General features: G+C 38.5%; 1 protein-coding gene across 4 annotated transcripts in view; it reads left to right on the plus strand.

The window, feature by feature from the left end:
- Nucleotides 1-21,951, plus strand: part of LOC126186823 (uncharacterized) — a 298,174-nt gene that overhangs the window by 199,692 nt on the left and 76,531 nt on the right. The gene's annotated exons all lie outside the window — the stretch shown is intronic.

The raw sequence follows: 21,951 nt of genomic DNA on the forward strand, positions 1-21,951 counted from the left end.
GAAAAAAAATCTGGAAAAACCTTGTTTTTGTCTCAGTAGATGAAATGTTTTATTTATTGAGATGTCATGCATCGTTGCTGGCTAGGTGCAGCTGAGTACATGCGCTGCTTCCCTACTCTCTCATTCCTACTGCTTCTCCCCTTCCTATCACGCCCCTCAGCTTGCAGTTGATGCTGCCACCACTTCTTGCTGCTAGGGTAGCCTGCCAACGAGAGACAGAGAGGTGTGAGGAGTGGTTTTTTTTTGGATCTGATTCTCAGAGGCTGTATACAAAGCGGTTGGAGATGGCAGTCAAGCGTGCATGAGTTGTGTCTGAGTGATTGTGCGAATGTGTGTGTGCTCTCATTTTCTGCGTAAGGCTGTGGCCAAAAATTTAATTTTGAGAGTGTGATTGTCTTTTCTATGTGCCTGTCTGCAGCTCAGTGATTATCTTTACAGAGAGTTGCTACCTATTCTCATTAGTATTGATTCTCAAGGTATTCACACAAATTTTCTGTCACATGGATTGATCACCATGGCTTCACTTCATTAACATGGTGTCTGTGACACATGAATAGCTGACCACATGAGTGGATTTCTCTGATGGGCCAAAAACACAGGCAATTTCTGCGGGTATCTCCCGTTCTGAAGCCTGTTGTTTCCCACTAATGTGCAGGCCCTGCCCGTCAGATCTAGTCTTACCGATCTATCTTCAGGCCAGGTCTGTCTGTGTGTGGCTTAATGTGGAGGATTTTCATAGTTTATCCATGGACCCAGGACTGCGGTGCTCCTCGGCAAGCCACAGCCATGGCGATGGATTTCAGGAATTGCGACTGTATCACCACAAGTACATTTTACACGGTGGCACTTTGAAGACATTTTATTTATTGTAGTACATTTTCGCTCTTCAAAAGTAGTTTATATATTAGAAACTATGACCGATAAGAAGAAGAAAATTGTGGCTCTCGTTGGCGATTTGTGTGCTAAATACTCACATATTTCTTAAAAGAAAAATCACACAATACCTGTAAAATAATAGACATAACACAGTGGGTAATAACCAACAATAATGAACATACTAGAACCAACATTTCATTGGCAGTTAGCCATAGTGTTGGTTTACGCAACTCTTGCCTGCCTTATGCACTTTTTTCAAGAGGCCTACTTTTTGCTGTGGTTAGTTCTGAAACCAGTGAAGGTATTTTAAATCTGTCTTGCGACTCCAAGGAAATGCATTTTTTTTTCACCAAATGTGTTTCGTTTTATTGAAATAAAATAACAACAGTGGTCTTAATGAAACAAATATACCATTTGGCGTCCGCAGCTCGTGGTCGTGCGGTAGCGTTCTCGCTTCCCACGCCCGGGTTCCCGGGTTCGATTCCCGGCGGGGTCAGGGATTTTCTCTGCCTCGTGATGACTGGGTGTTGTGTGCTGTCCTTAGGTTCGTTAGGTTTAAGTAGTTCTTAGTTCTAGGGGACTGATGACCGTAGATGTTGAGTCCCATAATGCTCAGAGCCATACCATTTGGCTTGCTTTCTCCATCTAAAAATATTTCATTACAAAAGATGGTGATGTTAGTGCTTAAGGTTTTTGCTCACACAGGGGAGAAATACAGAAGTCCTTACATATTTTTGAGATCTCAAAATTTGTTAGAGAAAAATGCAAAAATTTGTCTGGGAATCAGGGAAATACCAGGGAATTTCACTTGGAGAAACTTGTGGCAACCCTGATAGCTTTCTTCCTGCTTTTGATACTGTCACTGTAACCTACTGCATCAATTCTTGAGCTATAAGTTTGTGAAAACTAATAGAGAATCAGATAAACATCAAATTTATGCTGAGACAATCAAAATATTAACTTTAATGATAGTATGCCTCATGATACGTATGATTTGTAGGGACTTTAGAAAGTAAGTTACACATTTCAAAAATATTGCAAAACAAGTGGATACAGAACAGGACATGAAACACAAACAAAATTACAAAAATTTTTTAATACATGTTGGAACAAACTTGCTTAAAAGGAGTAGTGAAGTTGAATTAGTGAATGAAACAAGAAACATGATTTGTGCAGCAAGAAGTCTTTATGAAGGATCCAGGCTCATACTTAGTGAATCGCAAAAAGGAGGTCAGTGAGTGACAAATACATATCCAAAATAAACAGTGCTGTCAAACAACAATGTGATTGTATTGGTACTATCTTCAAAGACCCAAACAAATTCCTGTGTGAAAATTATCTGGGAAAGGATGGCATAGATTTAAATAGATTATGTTCGGTAACACCCAGCAGAATGTATGCAGATGTATGTAAAATCATTAAAAACAAGGGAAACTAACATTGTATAGTGGGGGTGAAAAATCAGGAAGTCTGATATCCACAAAAAACAGTGATAACAAAAAAGAATATAGGACAAAAACAAACATAGAATCAGGATATTCAATTATAAAAATAATGCACCAGAATATACAATACATAAAAAATAAGGTAACCCAATTAGAAATAATTCTAAATGAGGAAACTCCTGATATTCTAGCTCTGACAGAACATGGTCTAAATGAGCATGAAATTGTAAATCTTACTGTTGCAAATTACAATGTAACAGCTAGTTCATGCAGGAGGAATAATAAGGGTGGTGGAGCTGCTATACTAACCCATAACAATATAAACAGAAACCATATAAACAGCCTTGATTTATGTAAAAAAAAAAAAAAAAAAAAAAAAAAAAACATTGAAAATGTAGTCGAAGTAATAGGCAAAAAAATTGTTTTAAGCAGTTCCTCACTGTACATCTTAAACATCTACAGACCGCCAAATGGGTGCATAGAAATGTTCATTGAAAACTTAGGAGAGCTCTCACATATCATCCTGAGCAAGAACTGTGCACTTGTATCACTAGGTGACCTAAACATAAACATATTGAAAGACACCAATGATAGTAGGGAGCTCCTAAACACAATGAAAACATAAGGCTTATAGAGTGCAATAGCTACTCCAACATGTATAACTGCTAACTCCTGTACTCAAATAGATCACATCTTCACAAATTTAAGATACTTTCAGTACAAAAGTGAAGTTATGGAAACGGCCCTGTCAGACCATGATGCAATAAAAATATGTCTACATCATATCACCACAAATGAAAAAACACAATAAATATGGCAAAAAAGAAGATTAAATGAACAAAACTTAACAGCCCTTGGGATAAATCTTGAAAAAGAAGGATGGGAAATAATGGAGAAAGACTCTCCATCAGAGGATCATAAAGTGAATTATTTTATTGACTTACTTTCCTACCATCTCAGTATTACATGCCCAGTAGTAAAAACTAAAGCCAAAACTACAAATAAAAACAAAAAATGGATAACAAAAGGAATTTTGGTCTCTAGGAACAAGATAAAAATGATGCACAGAATACATAAAACTAGCACTGATGAAAACTTTAAAGACTACCACAGAAAATATAAAAGAATGTATGCTAAAGTACTGGAAGTAGCCAAACGACTAGAAGCAAAAAAGTACATAAATAGTGCTGATAATAAAAGCAATGCTTGTTAGTTTATTATAAATACAAATCGCAAATCCTCTAACTCACAGGAACACAGCAAAATACAGTCCATGATCAGCAAACAAACTGTAACTGAACAGAATAAAATCATAAATCTCTTCAATGACTGTTTTGCCACAGTAGGCCAAAAACCAAAAGAAAAAACAAATAACAAAAAATACAATAACACATGGAAAACATTTATTAATACCCATGGAAAAACAATGGCGCTTTCCCCAGTGACAGAAGAAGAAACACTAAAGATAATAAAAAACCTAAAACAAACAAAGTCATGTGGAATTAACACAATATCAAGTACAGAAATTAAACACTGTGTGCAGGAACTTAGGAAACCTCTTACACAACTAATCAATTCATCATTCCTGGAAGGAACTTTTCCAAAGTGCTCAAAGACAGCACTGATAAAACCAGTACATAAAAAGGGGAATTAATACAATCCAGAAAATTATAGGCCTATAGCTCTTTTACCAGTAATATCAAAAATATTTGAATGAGCTTATGCACAGAGACTCATCACTTTTCTGATGAAATATGAAACAATCAACAAGAATCAGTTTGGCTTCCAGAAAGATAAATGCATCATAGATGCAGTAATAGATCTCATCAAAAATGTCATAACTTGGACTCTAAAAATTAATGTGTACGAGTATTTCTGGATCTAACAATGGCATTCAACTGTGTAGACCAGAAAACTTTAGTAGAAATATTAGGAGTATATGGCATAAGAGGAAATGCAGGAGACTGGATTCTCTTGTACCTGACAAATAGGAACCAATATACTGAAATTACAAAAACTACTGGTGAAAAAATAAGATCTAAAGCAAGAATTTTACACTTGTCTGTGCCACAAGGCTCCATTCTTGGCCCAACACTCTTCATTCTATACAGAAATCACATCTCAAATATGATTAGGTATGGTAATATAGTAAACTAGTGCAGATGACACAACTCTTCTGTTTAAGGATAAAGACACAGAAAAGCTAGAAATAAAAACCAATGTAGATGTAAATAATGCTGTCCAAAGATTTATTGATATTACCAAAACACTTTGTTACTAAAACACTTTGTGTAAACTTCAGACTTCAAAACTTTCACAGTGAAGATATGCATAGATGAGTGCTTAGCAGAGAACACCAAATATACAAAATTCCTTGGGATAATTATCGATGAAAATGTAAACTAGGATAAGCATGTACAGTATATGAGGGGGAAACTTAGCTCAGCACAAACTCAGCTACCTGAGAGATACAGGCATTATGAAAACAATATATTATGCATTAATTCATATGATATTAAGTTATAGCATACTTTTGTGGGGAAATACTTCAAAAACAAACATTAATAAAGTATTTAAATTACAAAAAAGAGTCATAAGAATGATAGCCAACCGTAAATGGAAAGATTCATGTAAACCAGCATTTAAAGCTCTCAAAATACTAACTTTACCCAGTATATACCTACATGAACTCCTCTGTTGGACCAAACTCAAATACTCTGCTGATACTAGAGATGACAGCACACAACACAACCATGACACAAGAAAACAGAACCTGTTTCCTGAACCTACACAAAAAAAGGTTATACACTGGACCAAAACCCTTGAGAAACTCCCTTCAGTCTTGAGAGAAATAAACAATAAAAATATTTTCAAAAAATGTCTGAAAAATTTTCTAATAGAAAACTGTTATTACAGTGGTAATGAATTTATGTGCGTTACATTTCAAAACAATTGCAATACTATTATTGTATCAAAAGAAAAACTACAAAATCTAATGAAATAGCCCTAGAATAATTTTGTAATAAATTATATTTTTGTCAAACAGTACCTGTCAGTGCATGAAATGAAAATAATTCTTGATCCAGCAGAGAAAGGATAAATAAAGGATAATAAAGGATAAATAAATAAATAAAAATTAAATAAATGTTGTCCTATGCTAAAACCATTATGCAACCAGAGTGGCAGATTGTCACAAGAGAGTACATGTTCTAGATTTCTAGCAGACACATTTTTACTACAGTATGGATAACAGATGCAGCAGAGTCTGGGAGTGAAATAGCCCTGGATCTATGATATTTCTGAACCGAGGCAAAAACTTGATATTGGTGTTCACCCCCCCCCCCCCCCCCCAAGCATTTGAGACAAAACGTCAAAAATTTTAAAAAAGTTGATTTTTCAAAAATATGTTTATTTTGTAGCACACATCTTTCTGAAGAGTTTGAATATAAAACATATATGTTCATGGAAATGTAAGACAAGTTATGTGGTCTTAAGTATGCCGAAGTGCAGTGCCATGCCTCTTCATACAGCACTGTATTTCGCTCTGTGGAATACAAATGTGTATATTTTGTGATGGAAGCCATAAACCCTATACTCAGGACAATGAAAATTAGAATGTCCTGTGGTGCCTCTCCTGCTCCCAGTCGACTGGTTTGACATCCTCCCGCCCCCCTCCCCCCCCCCCCCCACACACACACACACACCAAAAAAAAAAAAAACTCAATTAATACTTGGTGGGATTATTTGTGACTGGGAAAATAAGAACTTTTGAGAAGCTGTTAGCTTGTAACTTTCTCTTTTGAGTGATAAGAAATTAAATATAGGAAACAAGAAAGCAGTAAGGACAAGAGACAAGCAAGACAGTAAACATTTCTTCAGTCCTTAGGTCCCAGCATTTTTTTCTTTCTAATCTTGCTACAGCTTGCAAGGTGTGCTTTTCTTTCTCTAAAAGAATCAGTGACCTCATCATAGTTCACCAAATGTTTTGCTTCATGAAAAATTAAAATGTCATTGCCTAATACTGAAAAAGCTTTTAATACAAATAGAACCCAATTCTGGTGTAGTTTCTCAATTTGATTACGTATATTTTGTCACTGTTAGATAAAATGAAATATGCATTTCTAATATTGCAGCAATTGTAACACATACAATATAAGTGAGACTGTTTTGGCACAAATGGTCATTTTATCTACCTCATTTACATAAATAACATAACATAACGTAAATCACAAAGTACCAATATCAAATGCCAGTTACATCTCCTAGAAGCACAAAGTTTTTTTTATAGGAAATAATTTCACATTCATTCATATGCTCCAGTTTCTCAGGCATAAAATCGAAAAGTAGCAGTAGTAATATGAAATTTTTATATAAATTTGGAATAGTCATATTCTCCCACATAGTTTGTGTGATGCTCCCATTTCTTCTCCTTCCTCATTCTAACAAACAAACCTGCCATCACTAATTCTGTAACTATTCCTGCCACTGTCAAAAGTTATTCTCTGGTTAACTTTACTAACCCTGCTAGAATCACCAGTTTAGTTATCCCTCATTTATTCTCCGGTTAGGCGTTATTACGTGTTCGTACAACTCGTTTTCCATATTATTCAGAAATAGAATTAAGCAGCTGCTAACTGGGAACTGTACAGCTGACCTTTAGTAGTGTAGTGATCTGGAAAAAATTTTGTGTCAAAATTTCATTTTCTTGGATACACCGAGAAGATTATATGTAATCTTTCTTATATGTTCTTCCTGTTAGTCATTTATTTCCACTCTGGTAATCTGAATCAATGGATTTTGCTGTAATTATAACAGTGCTTATCATTCCCACAAAATAGGACTTGGCATTCATCCGTTTGGGCTATTTGGCTTTCATATAGCCCTGTTCCCTTTTGTCTTTGGAAACGTTTTTTATGTCTAGATGTAAAGGGGATTCCCCTGGCAGATATATCAGGTACACTAAGTGCACATTCAAAAATCAACTTTTGATTCATTTAGATACCAACTTAGAATGTGTTCAAAAATGTTCAGAAACCAACAGAGATGCATTTCAAAATCATATGAACAACTGGTAGACCAACATGTGCTCTATGTTAGGCACTCTGTGAAACAAGGTTTTTCTTAAAAAATATGAATTTGGTGCCCCCTGAAATTGCCACCCAGGGCAGATACACTGGTTTCACCTCCCCCTGCAGCCAGGCATGGAGTGAAATGATGCAGCAACTGGAAATGTACTCCAGAGTTGAACTGTACAGGAAAGTACCATTCTTGTGCACAAAATGCTTAAATTACGCCCAGGTTAGTCATGAGATTCTGGTAGTATATAGACAAAATGGAGTGTCATGTTGAATGGTGCCAACAATTTGACCAAGGCTGCACAGATGTGGTTCATGCTGATCCACCATAACAGTCCAGAACTTACATAATGCAATTTCCATTTGCTTGGAAAGCTGAAAGAACATCTGGGGAAAGAAATTTCCAACTATGAGGACATTCAGACAGCAGTTCTTGAATGGCTCTATGACCAAGATTGGATATGTATTGTCAAAGAATGAAACAATTGAGGTGTATCATTTTGGCTGTTCTTTACAGAGATTTTGTAACTATGTTGAAAAATACTGTCATGAATCTGTGTCACTTTGAAGTGCAGTGCAGCGGTCAATGAATTATACATGGCCTGCTATAATAATGTGTAACTTACTTTTTAAAGTCCCCTCATGTTTGATGAATCATGTATTATTGTAGATCCTGTCCCATGGCTTGAGTAGTTCTCCAAGGAAACTGAAGGCCCAGTTCTAAATCACATGTTATGAAATATTTCCACAGCGAATCTCTGTCATATAAACAACCCTTTTTTAATCATTGTGTTAGCACATTTGAAAAACAAGGCCAGAATACGAAGTTCCTCTGTTATGCTTAGCATACATTCATCCATATCCAGATGCTACACTTCATTTATACACACTCTAATGTGTTTGGTCAGGGGAGGATGACTCTTTGATGGGTATTGAGCAAAGTAGTACAGTGGTTAGCACATTGGACTCATTCAGGAAATCTGCATCCAACCACCCAGAGTTAGATTTTCTGTGATTTCCCTAAATCACTTTAAGCAAATATGCATCCGACCATCCAGATCTAGATTTTCTGTGATTTCCCTAAATCACTTTAGACAAATGATGGAATGGTTCCTTTGAAAGAGCACTACTGATTTCCTACTCCACCCTTGAAACAATGCTTGTGCTCCATCTGTAATTATTTCAGTGTCTACAGGATATCAAACCCTAATCTTTCCTCCTTCATTCCTTGCTTCCTTCTACACTGGGTGATGGAGCTGTGCTGCTAATGGTCAGGGAAGCATGTAGTTCACCAACCTAGGCATGGTTGCAGTGGTGTGATGGATAGATTTCAGGTTTCTGTCCAATGTTCCATCATGAAAACAGCATTTTTAAGCATAAGTTTTATTCCATAGAAAATTAAAACAGTCATGACAGTCCTGGAAGGCAGCCAGTGCTCCCAAGGCTCAACCTGGGCTCAGTCAGTGATGAACTGCTTGGCTAAGTAACTGTCTGTTGTTTCAGACAGTGTGTGGCATATGGGAAAGCAGTACTTCAGCACAGCAACGGAAGTGCAGCAAGCAGCAGCCCGTGATGGTGGCTGTGTGTGCTAGGCATGAATATACAGCTTGGCACAACATAGCATGCAGAATCAAGTTGTGGACCCAGCGCAGATGGCAATGGCTCACAACATTGACATGAGCCAGCACAGGCAATGGCAAACAGCTACAGTATTTCCTCGCATGTAGCAGTGACCAGCAACAGGGTTTTGCCACACAGACAACAATGGCGGGACAGTTAGTTGTCCCAAGCTCAAACCATGGAACTTGAGAGTTGGTGGACAACAGCAATTAGAAGTTAGCCAGAGGTGGCCCACAGGTTGGGGTGTGCCAAGTCAGCAGTATCCGTATTTGGTGTAGACAGCAGGCCCACAATTACCTGAGGCAAAGAATGCTGACAGCACCTTGTTAACTCATCTTTAACAATATTTGAGTGTGGATTTCCTCTTGTAACTGGTCCTATGACATCTCTTTTCTGAGATGGTCACAAGATTCTGCTGCTACACCAGTCTGGGTCATGGTGCAACAGATGCTAACTGAGCAGAACAGCATAGTTGTGAGCACAATGTGCTCAAAATTTAGGGGAAAATTTTTCAAATTCTCATATCCATTGAGCTTGAAGTTTTCATGGTTTCCCTAAATCTTACTTATTTACTTTACCTTTCTCAGTCATGCCCAGAGGATCATGCACATCTACAATGCTCCTCTTTTGCTCAATTCTGTGAGGGGCATTCAGTAAGTACTGAAACACATTTTGTTCCCTTTCAGCCAGTTTTGGTTGAAAAAATATGAAATTTATTGTGGGACATCATGGAATATTCCCACTTCAACTCCTATAGTTTCATAAAATTCCAGTTGGTGGCAACAGTCCATGTAGCCTTCAAAATGGTATCTGTAATGGAGCTGCACTCCAAGCACAGAGCCGTTTTGAGTTTCTTTTGGCAGAAAACCAGAGCATCACAAATATTTATAGGCCATTGCAGAATGTCTACAGAGACATGCCAGTGAACAAAAGCACGGTGAGTCATGGCCCGCACAGTTAGCCGTGCAGTCTAGCGCACAGCTTTCCAGAGTGGGAAGGAGTGCCTGGTCCCCGGCACGAATCTGCCCAGCAGACTTGTGTCGAGGTCCTGTGAGCCAGCCAGTCTGTGGATGGTTTTTAGGCAGTTTTCCATCTGCCTCAGCAAATGCGCACTGGTTCCTCTTATTCCACCTCAGCTACACTATGTCAGCGATTGCTGCGCAAACAAGTTCTCCACGTATGCGTACACCACCAGTACTCTACCACGGGTTACACTTGACTGGTGTGAGACATTCCCTGGGGGGAGGGGGGGGGGAGGTCCACTGGGGGCCAAACCACACAATAGCCCCGAGAAAGTGGCTCGATGTGGGGTGTTGGAGGGGTAAAGTGAACTGCGGTAGTCCTCGTGGGGTTGTGGACCACTGCGACTGTGGTGGGGACAGAGCCTCTCTGTCATTTCAGGGCCCTGGTCAACATACAATACAATGGTGAGTCATTGGGCAAGGTGTCTGCCATCATCACAACAAGGTCACACAAACCTGTCCCATCTACCGTTTGCCACCCAGGTGCACACAGCTGTTACTCTTACAATGTCAGAATGTGTGGGACACCCTCATTCAAGGTGATTGATGGATCATAATCAAACACCTCAACTGCTCAACTGGACATCTGTGTTGGTAGTGCTGACAGACTAGTCCACCAGTTGGTATTCTCAAAGGTGTGTGCCCAGTGGGTTCCTCACCGCCTAACAAAAGCCGAAAAAGAGGAATGAAGGATCATCTGTGCAGAATTTCTTGAGCATTACAAGGCTGATCATGGAATTTTTTTTACAAAAATCATCTCACGTGATGAATTGTGGGTTCAATACTTCGAACCGGAAACAAAACAGAAACCTATGGAGTGGCACGACACCACCTCTCCTCTGAAGAAAAAGTTCAAAGCCACACCTTCAGCCAGTAAAGTCACAGCAGCATCTTCTGGGTTCTGAAGGATTTATTCTGTTTCATGTTCTCTCTCGTGGTGCCACTGTCGACTCTGAAGTGTATTGGCCTACCCTCAGGAAACTGAAGAAACAACTTCAGCATGTTTGTCACAACAAAAATACAGTGAACTTTTCCTTCCCAATGACAATGCAAGGTGTCACACAAGTCTGTGCACCTTAGAGGATTGTATAAAACTTTATTAGACTGTATGCTGAGCGAAAATTTTCTAAGTCCCACTTAGGGACGTTATCCCAGACAAGAGCTGTAGGTGTTCTAGCAATTCTCGTCAGCTTCTGCAGTTGGCATTACATAATCGAATGGCGGAGCCAGAGTTGGAGCAGAGTCAAAATGAGATAACTCATATTATCCAGTGGCCTCACAGCCATTGACCTCAAATAAAAACAAACTTAATCAAGTTTATTACAGTCTTTATTTATGGATCCTGCACCTTCCGACTTCCATCTGTTTGGGCCAATGAAGGCTGCATTCCACAGGAAGCAGTATATGGATAATGAGGAGGTTAGCGATGCAGCAAGACGTTGGCTTCAACATTGAGCAGTAGAGTGTACCATGTGGGTATATAGGCCCTCACAGTAAGGTGGCATAAGGCTGTCACATTGAATAGGGATTATGTAAAAATATAGGGTTTTGTAACCAAAAGAGTGGGGGATAATGTGGTGTACTGGAATCTGGAATAAAGCCATCCTGCTTTGAGGGGAAAATGTGCTGCACTACTTATTGAATGGCTCTCATATTTACTGCTTTTTGCCATCAATCACCTACTATGCTGATCTGCAGCAAGTTCTCGTGGACTCCATTCCTCTTGTCTTTTGTTTGGTCTACCTAGTGGTCTTCTTCTGCAGGGAGTAAACTTCATGGATTTCGATATTTATCCATCCAAGCAATATGACCTGCACACCTGTACAAGCCATTTGGTTGTAATAGGCAACAAAATGTGGACTGTTGTAGATCACATCCACTCACAATTTGCCAGATCCTCTATTCCCCAGTGATCTCAGCTTGTATATGACCATAGTTTTTCCTTAAGACTTTCTTCTCAAAAATGAGAAGATTATTTAAGTATTTTTCCAGGCAGCCAAAGTTTCACAAGTATACAGTTCTACAAATTGGATCAGTATTTTGTTCAGTGAAATTTGAAATTCTTTGGGAGACTGCATGATTTGAAAGCTGACAGAGGCTGAAGTATGGTCAGTTTGTGGCTTGGATCTTTGATTTGATTTCTTCTTCACACAATATGTACTCTTTAAAATATTACTTTTAGATATTTAAAATTATGAATCCTTTGTAGGATTGGATTCCAACTACCAGTGGCTGAAGTGGGTCTCTTCAATAGGCATGAGTCCTGCTTGTCATAAGATATTCAATCATCGATTTATTCACAAGGAGACCATTCTTGCTGACTGTTGGCTCCATACTGTCACTCATCTGTATCAGTTTTTCTTTAAATCTGGACAATAGGGCCATGTTGTCAGCAAATGCAAGATGTGTGATTTTCTCATCCTCTATCTTGATCCCTTAAAAATCTTATGGGAAGCTTTCCTCATTATCATATCTAGCACCTAGTTGAACAACATTAGTGATGCACCATAGCCTTGTCTCAGTCCTACATTTATGTTAAAGCTCTCTGTGAATTGACTCCTGCATTTTGTTTTGCCTTTTGAATCAGTGAGGCAAACTCTAAGCAGGCTGATGAGTTTCTTGGGTATTGAAACTCAGTTAGGCAATCCATCAGACTCTCACAGTGAATGCCTTCTTAAAATCTACAAAGAGCACATGATGGTCTTCCCCTTATTCTCACATCTTCTCAGTGAGCTGCCACAGTACTTAGATGTTATCCACAGTTGAACAGTCCTCTCTGAAACCACCTTCATATTCATGAATAACTTCTGCAAATGACTGGTTTTTATCCAGTTTATACTTGGACAAGATCACCAAATTCCCACCATGTTCACTCTTGGGACTTAAACTTGACCAGACTTTGGAAATAATGTGAAACAACACTCATCTGACCAAATTACTTTCAACCACTGCTCCATAGCACAGGTTTTATGGTTTTGGCACCATGTTTCCCTGTTACAGATATTTGTATCACTAATAAGCAGTTTTGGAATTCCAGCTCACCTTGCAATTCTCTGTCTATGGTGTTCCCTCCATGTTGTTTTGGTTCTGACAGTGCGACTTTCAGTTCTGCCTCTGTCATCCACTTATTTTTTGTCACAATCCTCTTCAATGCCTGTCTGTCAGGACCACTTGACACACTCTTTCGTCCATGTTGTGACTTAGGGATGATGTTTTTCTGCTTTCCCTGTATGCAGTATAAATATTCATGCAGTGCCTCTTGAAGCACCCAACACTTTGGTTCCCTTGGTTACAGAAGGACCCACATTACTAGCACCAACAATCTGCCCATGTTCAAATTCTCTTAGCTCTTACATAATCCACTCACAACTACATAGAGCACTGTTCTGATCATGACTGATAATTGCAACATATTGATGACACTGTCCAGGTACCATTCATGGTCAAATACTATAGTGCAAGCAGCAGGCTTGGCTAGCATTTGCATTTATGTTCCATGTGGTGTTTCCATTTTCTTGTCCAACTCCTGTAAAATATGCATGACAAACAATTTTCTTAACATTTAAGACAGTTATTACTTGGAAAACCAAATTGGTAACCTGGCTGCAGTGGCAGCCCCATCATATTCACATACAAGTGGGGAAGGTGACGTGCTACAAGTGCCACTGGATGAAATCCCCATTTAGAACAGGAACAGAAACAGAACTTACAATGTTTCTCACATTAGCTCCTTACAATGCTTCACCAGCAGAACCTGTAAAACTATCTTCTCCAGTGATGTTGCTGTTTTCCACAATGGTGACTGTTGATTCATCATCTCCTGTCATAATCATAGATGATAATGCCGACTGTTTGTTTAAATCTATGCTGACTGGTATTACTACACTTGTAGGTTCCTTGTCCATCTTGGTATCTCTCCGCCAGTAGTCATCCCATACTTTTTTGGTGTGATTTACAGCCTTTCAAGTCTTCTAATGTCAGAACACTAAAAGCTATCACAGCTGCAAAAGCAAAGTGACTGTGTGGTCTAACAGTTTGCTTATTTATATAATAGAGGGAAACATTCCACGTGGGAAAAATATATCTAAAAAGAAAGATGATGAGACTTACCAAACAAAAATGCTGGCAGGTCGATAGACAAACAAACAAACACAAACATACACACAAAATTCAAGCTTTCGCAACAAATGGCTGCTTCGTCAGGAAAGAGGGAAGGAGAGGGAAAGACGAAAGGATGTGGGTTTTAAGGGAGAGGGTAAGGAGTCATTCCAATCCCGGGAGCGGAAAGACTTACTTTAGGGGGAAAAAAGGACAGGTATACACTCGCACACACACACATATCCATCTGCATATACACAGACACAAGCAGACATTTGTATATGCGGATGGATATGTGTGTGTGTGCGAGTGTATACCTGTCTTTTTTTCCCCCTAAGGTAAGTCTTTCCGCTCCCGGGATTGGAATGACTCCTTACCCTCTCCCTTAAAACCCACATCCTTTCGTCTTTCCCTCTCCTTCCCTCTTTCCTGATGAAGCAACCGTTTGTTGCGAAAGCTTGAATTTTGTGTGTATGTTTGTGTTTGTTTGTGTGTCTATCGACCTGCCAGCGCTTTTGTTTGGTAAGTCTCATCATCTTTCTCTTTAGATATAGTTTGCTTATTTAGTTAGCAATGCTGAGGTCCTGATTTTAATTCCCAGTGATCACTTCAAATTTTTTTCTGGGGGAAGGAGGTCCACTCAGCCTTGAGAGGCCAACTGAAAAGTTAACTGAAAACCAGCGAATCTGATGTGCAAGTTACAAAAAAAGTAGCATTGCAATGGAATGTTCACTCAATGTTTATCTGTTAGCAGCAAAGCATCAACCATTATTTATTCAGGTTAGAGAAAGATATGGTTGAAGTATTACAACTATAGATCTTATTCTTTGCAAGATTTCAGACCAATTACACAGGAATTAGGCCTAGATAATATGGTGGCAGAAGTTGGAAATCTTTGTCTTGTAAAATTTTGTTGATAGAATATGAGGAGGTTAGTACTCCTTAATTAATGCCAAAAGTTCAACTTTCCTTGTCTCTACACATATATAATTGTTTTCTGTTCTTTTGCATGACAATCCAAAGTTTTCATATTATAGTCATAGAGATGAAATGACAACAAAACGAAACTTTGCATTCACAACAATTAAACATTGCCTGACACTGTTATTTTATAATACTTGTTAGACATTATCACTTTACAATATATATTCACAGTGTTGGGTGTATGAAAAATAAATAAATACTTGTTTGTATAGGCATCTTTTGAAAGCAAATCCCATAGATGGAACAGTTTTTCTGGTACATTCATTGCCAGCTTTCAGCCCAGTTTTGTGCAACAGTTGCTTGAAGTGTTAGCAGAGTTGGTTGTCTTTGTTTTGTTCATAATATTGCAGAAATTTCTGTCAAATAATATATTTATCTTTATCATCAATGAAATATTGTTGTGTGCATTTTACTTGTTCTGCTTTTCAACAGATACCTGAATTCTCCTCCTCTCAGCATAGAGTCCCTCTTTCCGTAACTTGCACATCATTAACTTGCTTAACTTTTCCTTGCTTGCACCTTCTGTCACCTACTCTGTTGATATTATCATACCTTTATCATTATCAATAAAATTAATGAGGTTAACAGCAAGTTGTCACGTCTTCCTGTGAAGTTATTTTCTGCAGTCACATTCCTTGATTACATTTCACACTTACAATGCAAAATAATAACACGTGCTACTTTGAATTGGAATGTAACTGCACCTAGTCATGTGACCAAATTAGTTTCTGCTACGGCCTGGTTATTACTTTGTCTTGCTGACAAAATAAATGTAAATATATGCTGTGTCTGTTCTTTTAAAGATGTCCAAAAGATCAGACACCACACACACACACACACACACACACTCACACACACACACACACACATTAAGATGAGATGTCCACTGATCTCATCAGTGCAGATGCACACCAGGCTCAAACTCTTTTAGGAATCCGTGAAATGCCATGAGTAATGAGGGAGGTACGGTACGTTAAGGTAGTCTGCTGTTGCAGTGACTACTCTGTGGTCAGAGCATCTGCCTAGTCAGCAAGAGAACTGGGTTCGAATCCCAGTCCAGCTCAAGTTTTCAACTTTCCCCATTGATTTCAATCAATGCCCACTTGTAGCCAATGTCTGTAATTCCTCTACATCTTAATTCATAATAGCTGCTCGATCAAAATGGTGTCTGTATCTTCAGGCATATATAATTGAGACAGCCACTGATCTCTTCAGTGCAGATGAACACCAGGCTCGAACTCTTATGGGAATCAGTAAAATGTCATGAGTAATGAAGGTAATGGGCAAGGGGCATTACATTAGTACTGTGCAGATAAGCTGATAATTTGGGTCCAATGAGAGATATGGTAGAGTAGTCCATGCTTTTACAATGACCACTGTGTCCATATGACTTAGGGGTCAGAGCATCTGTGTTGTAAGGAGGAGACCTGGGTTTGAATCCCAGTCTTGCACAAATTTTCAACTTTCCCCATTAACCTGTGAGAACTCGCATGTTGAGCATTTTACCCTCACTCAACAAGCAGTCTAAAATTTACCTAAAATGTGTAAATTAGTATGTTTTTGTTATTTTTATAATAAACCACTCATATTTTAGTATTTAATACATTGATTTGCATTACACACTAATGAGTTTATCTATATTGTTGGTAATAATCTTAGGACAATTACAATCACCAGTCTTCTGAGGCACTTTCACAAAAAGTTGAAAAAACAAATAAAACAAGAATTTCTTATTATTTAACTTTTGTGACTTAATCATCATCATATACCTGAGCTTTGCACATACCACATAAAATTACAGTATGTTCATTACACAAAAATTTTTGACAATGGATACAAGCCTGTTTTGTCTTCCAATTTTTGCGTCTTGGACAGACTTCCTGGGGTTTTTCAGCATCTGAAACTTCAGTTTCATTGGTAAATAGTTTTATAACTTGCTGTAGAGGCTGAAATAGGTTTTGATTATACTCCTATGCCCAATTCATGGTTGTGTTAGCTACAGATCCAGCATTTTCAAGTACTGTCTCATAGTAATAATCACATTTATATTCTCTTTATATATTATTTGTCTGTTTATGCCAGTGTTTAAATTTGAAAAAAATAATCTCAATGCCCACCTACATGCTACTCGAGCCACGGAATATTCTTCTTTCAGTCAATCTACCACATCAATACCTCCTTTTGTCCAATTACAATATGTGTTTATGGTTTTTGCGTGTTCCCCAGTTTTTGGATCAATCTGATCATTGTCATGGCGCATAATTATCATAAGCACAACTTTTTTCTTTTTTTTCTTTGGTATATAGGAAACCAGACCTTGTTCTCCTGTAAACCAAAGGTACTGCTGAGTGTTGGTCTTATTTTAGTATCTAGGAACAAAGGAGGGATTTCTTTTTTATTCTTCCTGAGAGTACCAACTAAAGTTGCTCATTTGCTTGTCAGCCAATGGAATCAAGGTGAAATTATCAGGTGTTATGTTTCTACCAGTGTATAATATATCTGGTGATAAATGATTCACAACAGCAGATGCAGTGTTATCGAATTTGTATGGGCCATTTGTTTGCTTGCCTGGGTAAATTCCTACATTACTTGTGTAAAAAGAATTTGAGTCACATAAAGCAGACACTTTAATTTCATACTTGTCCAGTTTATTTGCTATGTACATACGGAATAGCAGTTTCGAAATGCTTCCAACATTTAATCAATTGTTACATTTTCTCCTACGTGATAATTCAATCGACACTTTGCGACAAACGAATCAAATATTTTGCGAACTGGTTAAGATTGTCATAGTTAGACCTCTCTCAGCAGGTTTGAATATCCTCAAACCTTGCTCAGCATAAATTTAGCAACACTGAAAAAATCCTTATATTTGAAACTAGTGCAGAAATGTTACTATTCAGCAGAAGAATTGCTTAATTAAGTAATTATTCAGTAATGTATATTATATTACTGATATTATAAGGAAAGTTGTAAACCAGTTTTTGTGTTTTGACGAGTCTCCTGTACTTTAAGTCAATGGCTTGAAATTGTATGTTATAAGACAATAAACTTCTACTTCTACTACTTGTCACCAGAAAAAGAAATCTAGTAGTGCTCATAACAGCTCGAAAAATATCAGGAACTGTGCCATCTTTATCCCACATTTCCTGCACATTCAAATGACACATTTTTTTATACCAGCCATGTACAAAATGCCAATAAACGCTTTCAGTTCTATAATATCAGTCTCTTTACAATCCCTCTCTCTTAAAAATTCAGCCTTCATTTTTCTAATACAAATATTCATATACATTACTATGTCAGTCAGCATTTCTTCTTCTTCATCATCATCATCATCATTTAAGACTGATTATGCCTTTCAGCGTTCAGTCTGGAGCATAGCCCCCCTTATAAAATTCCTCCATGATCCCCTATTCAGTGCTAACATTGGTGCCTCTTCTGATGTTAAACCTATTACTTCAAAATCATTCTTAACCGAATCCAGGTACCTTCTCCTTGGTCTGCCCCAACTCCTCCTACCCTCTACTGCTGAACCCATGAGTTTCTTGGGTAACCTTGCTTCTCCCATGCGTGTAACATGACCCCACCATCTAAGCCTGTTCACCCTGACTGCTACATCTATAGAGTTCATTCCCAGTTTTTCTTTGATTTCCTCATTGTGGACACCCTCCTGCCATTGTTCCCATCTACTAGTACCTGCAATCATCCTAGCTACTTTCATATCCGTAACCTCAACCTTGTTGATAAGGTAACCTGAATCCACCCAGCTTTCGCTCCCATACAACAAAGTTGGTCGAAAGATTGAACAGTGCACAGATAACTTAGTCTTGGTACTGACTTCCTTCTTGCAGAAGAGAGTAGATCATAGCTGAGCACTCACTGCATTAGCTTTGCTACACCTCGCTTCCATTTCTTTCACTATGTTGCCATCCTGTGAGAATATGCAACCTGAGTACTTGAAACTGTCCACCTGTTCTAACTTTGTTCCTCCTATTTGGCACTCAATTCGTTTATATCTCTTTCCCACTGACATTACTTTCGTTTTGGAGATGCTAATCTTCATACCATAGTCCTTACATTTCTGATCTAGCTCTGAAATATTACTTTGCAAACTTTCAATCGAATTTGCCGTCACAACTAAGTCATCCGCATATGCAAGACTGCTTGTTTTGTGTTCACATATCTTAATCTCACCCAGCCAGTCTATTGTTTTCAACATATGATCCATAAATAATATGAACAACAGTGGAGACAGGTTGCAGCCTTGTCTTACCCCTGAAACTACTCTGAACCATGAACTCAATTTACCGTCAACTCTAACTGCTGCCTGACTATCCATGTTGTTGTTGTGGTCTTCAGTCCTGAGACTGGTTTGTGCAGCTCTCCATGCTACTCTATCCTGTGCAAGCTTCTTCATCTCCCAGTACCTACTGCAACCTACATCCTTCAGAATCTGCTTTGTGTATTCATCTCTTGGTCTCCCCCTACGATTTTTACCCTCCACGCTGCCCTCCAATACCAAATTGGTGATCCCTTGATGCCTCAGAACATGTCCTACCAACCAATCCCTTCTTCTGGTCAAGTTGTGCCACAAACTTCTCCCAAATCCTATTCAATACTTCCTCATTCGTTACGTGATCTACCCATCTAATCTTCAGCATTCTTCTGTAGCACCACATTTCGAAAGCTTCTATTCTCTTCTTGTCCAAACTATTTACCGTCCATGTTTCACTTCCATACATGGCTACACTCCATACAAATACTTTCAGAAATGACTTCCTGACACTTAAATCTATACTCGATGTTAACAAATTTCTCTTATTCAAAAACGCTTTCCTTGCCATTGCCAGTCTACATTTTATATCCTCTCTACTTCGACCATCATCAGTTATTTTGCTCCCCAAATAGCAAAAGCTCATTTACTACTTTAAGTGTCTCATTTCCTTATCTAATTCCCTCAGCATCACCTGACTTAATTCGACTACATTCCATTATCCTCATTTTGCTTTTGTTGATGTTCATCTGATATCCTCCCTTCAAGATACCATCCATTCCGTTCAACTGCTCTTCCAAGTCCTTTGCTGTCTCTGACAGAATTACAATGTCATCAGTGAACCTCAAAGTTTTTATTTCTTCTCCATGGATTTTAATACCTACTCCAAATTTTTCTTTTGTTTCCTTTACTGCTTGCTCAATATACAGATTGAATAACATCGACTATCCATGTAAAGACCTTTAATTGCTTGCAAAAGTTTGCCTCCTATTCCATAATCTCGTAGAACAGACAATAACTTCCTCCTAGGAACCCGGTCATATGCCTTTTCTAGATCTATAAAGCATAGATACAATTCCCTGTTCCACTCATAACACTTCTCCATTATTTGCCGTGAGCTAAAGATCTGGTCCTGACAACCTCTAAGAGGCCTAAACCCACACTGATTTTCATCCAATTGGTCCTCAACTAATACTCGCACTTTCCTTTCAACAATACCTGAGAAGATTTTACCCACAACGCTGATTAAAGAGATACCTCTGTAGTTGTTACAATCTTTTCTGTTTCCATGTTTCCATGTAAAAATGTTTGGTGTGATTACTGCTTTTGTCCAGTCTGATGGAACCTGTCCCGACTCCCAGGCCATTTCAGTTATCCTGTGTAGCCATTTAAGACCTGACATTCCACTGTATTTGATGAGTTCCGACTTAATTTCATCCACCCCAGCCGCTTTATTGCACTGCAATCTATTGACCATTTTCTCCACTTCCTCAAATGTGATCCTATTTCCATCATCATTCCTATCCCATTCTACCTCGAAATCTGAAACATTACTTATCGCATTTTCACCTACATTGAGCAACTCTTCAAAATATTCCCTCCATCATCCACAGGATTCACCAGCAGTTTTCCTGACCTGTCCAAAATACTTGTCATTTCCTTCTTACCTCCCTTTCGAAGACTGCTAATTACACTCCAGAATGGTTTTCCAGCAGCTTGACCCATAGTCTCCAACCTGTTTCCAAAGTCTTCCCAAGATTTCTTCTTGGATGATGCAATTATCTGTTTGGCTTTGTTTCTTTCTTCAACATAACTTTCTCTGTCTACCTGAGTTCTAGTATGTAGCCATTTTTGATATGCCTTCTTTTTCCTTTTACAGGCTGCCTTGACTGTGTCATTCCACCAAGCTGTTTGCTTCATCCTACTTTTACACACTACTGTTCCAAGGCATTCTTTAGCCACTTCTAGTACTGTGTCCCTGTACCTTGTCCAATCCTTTTCCAATGACTGTAATTGACTACATTCAACTAACTGGTACCTTTCGGAGATCGCTGTTATGTACTTGTGCCTGATTTCCTTATCCTGAAGTTTCTCCACTCTTATCTTCCTACATATGGACCTGACCTGCTGCACTTTCAGCCTCACAATCCCAATTTCACTGCAGATTAAATAATGATCAGTGTCATCAAAGAATCCCCTGAATACACGTGTGTCCCTCACAGCCTTCCTGAATTCCTGATCTGTTATTATATAGTCAATGACAGATCTGGTTCCCCTGCCTTCCCAAGTATACCGGTGAATGTTCTTATGTTTAAAAAGGGAGTTTGTGGTTACTAAGCCCATACTGGCACAGAAATCCAAGAGTTGTTTCCCGTTCCTGTTGGCCTCCATATCCTCTCCAAATTTACCCATAACCTTTTCATACCCTTCTGTTCGATTTCCAATCCTGGCGTTAAAATCACCCATGAGCAGAACACTGTCCTTGTCCTTTACTCTAACAACTACATCACTGAGTGCCTCATAAAAATTATCCATCTTATCTTGATCTGTCCCTT

This window comes from Schistocerca cancellata, chromosome 1, assembly GCF_023864275.1.
Source record: "Schistocerca cancellata isolate TAMUIC-IGC-003103 chromosome 1, iqSchCanc2.1, whole genome shotgun sequence".
Taxonomy (NCBI): Eukaryota; Metazoa; Arthropoda; class Insecta; order Orthoptera; family Acrididae; genus Schistocerca; species Schistocerca cancellata.